This window comes from Myotis lucifugus, unplaced genomic scaffold (genome assembly GCF_000147115.1).
Source record: "Myotis lucifugus unplaced genomic scaffold, Myoluc2.0 scaffold_103, whole genome shotgun sequence".
Lineage (NCBI taxonomy): Eukaryota > Metazoa > Chordata > Mammalia > Chiroptera > Vespertilionidae > Myotis > Myotis lucifugus.
The window spans coordinates 4,263,649-4,269,391 of record NW_005871151.1 but is presented as its reverse complement, the minus strand read 5'-3'; the positions used below and the strand labels follow the sequence as shown (position 1 = coordinate 4,269,391).

General features: G+C 43.2%; 1 long non-coding RNA gene across 1 annotated transcript; it reads left to right on the top strand.

Annotated features, from left to right (window-relative positions):
• Window positions 1-1,238: 1,238 nt before the first annotated feature.
• Window positions 1,239-3,790, top strand: LOC102434087. Its single transcript, XR_001349041.2, has 2 exons — window positions 1,239-1,453; window positions 3,734-3,790. It is a non-coding gene; the product is annotated as an uncharacterized LOC102434087 (long non-coding RNA).
• The last annotated feature ends 1,953 nt before the right edge of the window (window positions 3,791-5,743 follow it).

Here is a 5,743-nt window from a genome sequence, read left to right as displayed (position 1 = left end):
ATGCGCCTCCCTAATGGGAGGACCTTGGGGTCGGCTCCCTGGGCCCCAGCAGTGGGCAGGTCGGGAGCAGATACTGGTTATGGATCACCCCACCATCCCACCCACACCCCTCCATACTCAGAGAACCAGCCTTTCGTGCCGCTTCCTTGTAGAGGGAGGGGCAGGTCCAGGGAATCTACACGGGATTTCAGACACCGTAATAGAGAATTAAAAATCACTAATCCGAATCCCAGCGCCACGAGTAATTAGCTGTGGGACTTTAGGGGAGTTGCTTATGTTTTCAACCCCCCATTTTGGTAGCCGTACCTATAGAATTATTGCGAGAGAATTTAATCCTCACAAGACCCTGTGCAGAAGGTTCTGTTATCTCCATTTATAGACGAGGAAACAGTCCTGGTGTATCATACAAATAACTTGCCAGAGATCCCGTGGCTGGAAAAGGACAAAACAGATTTGAATCCAATCAGTCTGCCTCCAGAATTCAAGCTCTAGACCAGCGGTTCTCAACCTGTGGGTCGCGACCCCTTTGGCGGTCGAACGACCCTTTCACAGGGGTCGCCTAAGACCATCCTGCATATCAGATATTTACATTACGATTCATAACAGTAGGAACATTACAGTTATGAAGTAGCAACGAAAATAATTTTATGGTTGGGTCACAATATGAGAAACTGTATTTAAAGGGCCAGAAGGTTGAGAACCACTGCTCTAGACGCTAATCCAGTCGCTAGGCCTGAAGTAGGAAGCAGGGAATGACTGTGGGGCTCTGCTTGGTGGGCAGACAGGGTTTGGGTACCAGAGGGAGGAGATTTTGCAGGTATTGGAAACAGGGAACTCGAGGAGTAGTGAATAATGAGACGGAATAGACGGAGTGGAGGCACAAACTTCTCCGGGGGGCAGTTTGGTTCAGGTTGGGCATCTTTAATGAAGGGGAACTAACCAGGCCGGCATGTTTTACAAATGAAGAAACCATTGCTCAAGGAGGTTAGGAATTTGCCGGGTATAACACAGCCAGTGGCCTCACTTCACCGTTGTTGTACCTGCACCGCTTCCTCCGTTCTGTCATTGCAGAACAGCTTTAGTCATGGGTGGGTTTCTGATCCAGAAAGGCGCAGTTTAGGGAGCACTTACTCAGCACCGGTGCCACAGAGATGTATGAGCCAGGCTTAGGAAAGGGTAGATTGTACAGATTTGAATCCATGTGAAGAACTAACATGTTGTAAAGGAACTTGGGGTGCTTCTCTTTTTAAAAGCGTTTTTGGGAAACGTGGGATGGTCAAGACTTGAGAATGGTCACAGAAAGTTTGCTGATTGGCTCCTGTTTCTTAATGCCATTAATAAATTGTGCGTTTGTGTATGTTTTCAGGTATATGGGACAGATTGCTCATCAACCCCAAGCCTAATTCCAGAAAGAATTCCAGTCTTCAAACAGTTCGGATAGAGAGGAGTCCCTGTAAGTATCCTTTCCCCTCCCTCTCTTCCTCTCTCAAGTCTGCACAAGGATAGAATTCCTTACATATTCTCCTGCTCTAAGACAGTAATAACTTTTCCCAGAAAAACTTTGTGGGATGAATTTTTGGAAATCAAAATTAATGTGTGGTGATTGCAGGGGGGAGGGGTGTGGGTGAGGTGGAGGAGGTATAGTGGGATGGAAAAAATATATTAAAAAAATTATTATTGTTAATCTCTGGACAATTTTTTTAGAGGTTACTGAGCCCAAATTTAATACACATGCATAAGAAAACACCACCACATTCTGTTAAATTGAACACAATTATTTAAATGGTAAATGTTACTCGTAACATGACATAACAGCCAATTCTGGTCATTAATTGCTCCATAGTATGCTGTACCGCACACTCATAAGTATGTACCACACTCAGACTTTATTCATATAACATCGGTAATTCACTTTAAAAATTTTTTTTTATTGATTTCAGAGAGGAAGGGAGAGGGAGAGAGATAAAACATTTGTGATGAGAGAGATTCATTGGTCGGCTGCCTCCTGTACACCCTCCCCTGGGGATGGAGCCTGCAGCCCCGGGTATGTGCCTGGACCAGAAATTGAACCGTGACCTCCTGAGCCACATCAGCGGGCTTGCCCTTTCTTGACCTTTACCACTATTTTCTTTTCTCCCGTACTCTGCAATGTTATCACCTGTTGTGTAGCTGTGTCAGTGACTATGTTTTGAGAGCTAGTGATGTGCTGGGCCTCACAAGAGTAAGAAACTATTATCCCTTTTGTTGACTCCCCTGTTCGTAGCACAATGCCTGGCTGTTATCACCTCTGTTTTACAGATGAGTAAACTGAGGTTTCCAGTGATTAAATTAAGTGTATTAGTTAGGACTCCTGTTACTGTAAATGACTAAAATCCAACTCAGATTTCCTTAAGTAGGAAAGAAAGAAACAAAAAAAAAAGAAAGAAAGAAGAGGGAGGGAGATAGAAATAGAGAGTGAGGGAGGGAAGGAGGGAAAGGAAAAGAGTAGGGAGGAAAGGAGAGGGGAAGGGATGAGGAAGAAAGGGAAGGAAAATAGAGAGGAAGGAAGGAAATTTTGTTGGCTCATTTTATTGGGTAAAGCCCAGTGATTTCAGATACATCTGCATCTCGGTGCCCGGTGTCATTGGGGTCTTCTGCTCTGCATCTCAGCTCTTCTCTCCTAGGTGTTGGCTTAATCCAGAACAGGCTCTTCTCCCACCTCTAGCAAGCTGGCCAGTTTATCAGCAGCCCTGCGCTTAGATTCAGCAGCTCGCTCGCTCGCTCACCCACCCACTCACTCACTCACTCACTCACTCACTCAGAAGGAGGATTTTTTCCCCCCTCAACAGTTCAAACCATGTTTCAGGGTGATCTCTTACTGGTCTGACTAATTCATGGTGTCACTGTGTATGCCACTGAACCAACTCATGGTGGCCAAGGTTGCAGAGCATGTAGGCACATCCAGGGTGCGGGGTAGGAGTGACTAAGAGTGACAGAGCTGAAAAGGAAAGTCAGGGTTATGTTATTAGAAGAAAGGGGAATAGATGTTGGACAGGTAAAAACAAACACTCTTAATTAACATGCCCAAGGCAATTCGGGTAGTCGGGATGGAACTGGGATTCCATTAATAACCTTGTTGGTCTGCCACCACACCTGGTGCACTTAACTATTAAGTCATAGGGCCTCCTCATTATTATTTGTTGAATGCCAGCCTTCTAGGACAGTGGTCGCCAACCGGTGGTCCTCGGACCACTGGTGGTTCGTGAGGTCCTAAAGGTTGGCAGCCGCTGTTTTATGAGGTTATAGCGCTGGGGATATATGAAAACCCCAAATTATTGGTAAATAATTGCTGAATTGTGTTCGTCATAGGACCGGCCGGTATGGCTCAGTAATTGAGTGTTGACCTATGAACCAGGAGGTCACAGTTCAATTTCGGTCAGGGCATTTGCCCGTATTGTGGGCTAGATCCCCAGTAGGGGGTGTGCAGGAGGCAGCTGATCAATGATTCTCCCTCATCATTGATGTTTCTACCTCTCTCTCCCTCTACCTTTCCTCTCTGAAATCAATAAGAATATATATTTTTAAAAAGGAATTCAGAAGAGGATGGGGATTTTTAAAATGAAAGGAATATGAAAAATTATTATTTTATTACTATTAAATTCACAAATGTTTTAGAGAAAATTCTGGATTTTACAATTTGAACTTTGGGCAAATACTAATGTAAGTATTGATAAACTGTATTTTTTCTCTTTAGTATTGGACCAGGTACAGACCTTTCTCCCACAGATGGCTCAGGCGAATGAAAAGCTAAGAAAAGAAATGGCAGCTGCACCACCTGATCATTTCAATATTGAAAATATTGATGAGACTCTTGGAAACATTATACAAATGGTAATTATACTTAGTTTTCATTTCAGATAGTAAAATTACCAGTGTGCCTCATCACCTAAAAAGAGCGAGAACTTTTCCATTTTCATTTTTTTTAAATTTTGTTTTATTGCTTAAAGTATTACAAAGAGTATTACATATGTCTCCTTTTTTTTTTTCCCCTTGACATTCCCCCGGCCTCCCCTACCCCCCATTGTCTTCTGTCCATTGGTAATGCTTATATGCATGCTTACAAGTCCTTCGGTTGATCTCTTACTTCCCCTTCTGCCCCCCAACCCTCCCCAGCCTTCCCGCTGTAGTTTGACAGTCTGTTCGATGCTGCTCTGCCGCTGTATCTATTTTTGTTCATTAGTTTATAATGGTCTTTATTATCCATAAATGAGTGAGATCATGTGGTATTTTTCTTTCATTGACTGGCTTATTTCACTTAGCATAATGCTCCAATTCCATCCATGCTGTTGCAAATGGTAAGAATTCCTTCTTTTTTACAGCAGCATAGTATTCCATTGTGTAGATGTACCACAGTTTTCTAATCCATTCATCTATTGATGGGTACTTAGGCTGTTTCCAGATCTTCGCTATGGTAAATTGTGCTGCTATGAACATAGGGATGCATATATCCTTTCTGATCGGTGTTTCTGGTTTCTTGGGATATATTCTTAGAAGTGGGATCACTGGGTCAAATGGGAGTTCCATTTTTAACTTTTTGAGGAAACTCCATACTGTCTTTTATAGTGGCTGCACCAGTCTGCATTCCCACCAGCAGTGCACGAATGTTCCCTTTTCTCCGCATCCTCTCCAGCACTTGTCGTTTGTTGATTTGTTGATGACAGCCATTTCCATTTTCATTTCACAGTTACTTTTCTTCCTGGTAAGTCAGCTCATGTTTTTAGTACTGCATAGGTGCTTGGTCATTTTAATGATTAAGGATCTTATATATAGGTTAGTAAGCTTCCCTGGGTGAAGTTTAGGAATTAAATAATACAGAGTCATAGGAGGGCTTTTCTAAGTCATATATTTGTTATCTTGAAGCATTCATTCAGTAAATGTCCTAACTGGGTTTTTCTTTTCTTTTCTATCCCAGGCCCAAAGAGGTAATCATAGTCAGATCCATTGAAAATTCAAAAGTTAATGATATGTTTAACAGAATACATTATCTCACAGAACACATTACATAAGACACGTGTGAAAAGGGTCTCAATTTAGACTCAGGTCTTATTTCTGCACTGGAATTCTAACAGTTGTGTCTCGACAGAGCTGACACCATTGTGGGTAGTATCTAATTCATCAGCAAATCTGGTCAGCTCTTCCTCCAGAATATATCCCAAATCCAACCATGTTGCATGAGCTCCTCTCCTGCTGCCCCTGGTCTTAATAATCACAGTCTCCCCTTGGGACTCTGGGAATAATTTCCCAACAGGTCTCCTTGCTCTCACCTTTTCTTCCCTAGAGTCAGTTCTTCACAGTGTGTGGCCCACCGTTTGGGAAGCGAGGGCCTTCCCGTCTCATTTCTAATCAATTCCAAGTCCTTCCAGACCTGTGCGATCCTGCCTCCCGCTGTTCGCTGACCTTGCCTCCTGCCCAGTCCCCTCATTGTCTGCACTTATTCTCCTTACTCCAGGCCTTTTCCCTCTTTGTAGAATGCTCTTCCCTGGATTTCTGCATCGACTCTCTCTGTCTCATCAATTGTCACCTCTTCCAGTGACCCTATTGTTACCTTATTCTGCTTTATTTTTCTTTCTTTTCTCTATCCTGCACCATGCTGTATATGTAAGTGTTGCTTGTCTATCTTTCCCTACTTGAACAGAGGTCAGCAAACATTTTCTGTAAGGGGCCAGATTGTGAATACTCTAGGCTCTGTGGACCACGCTATCTC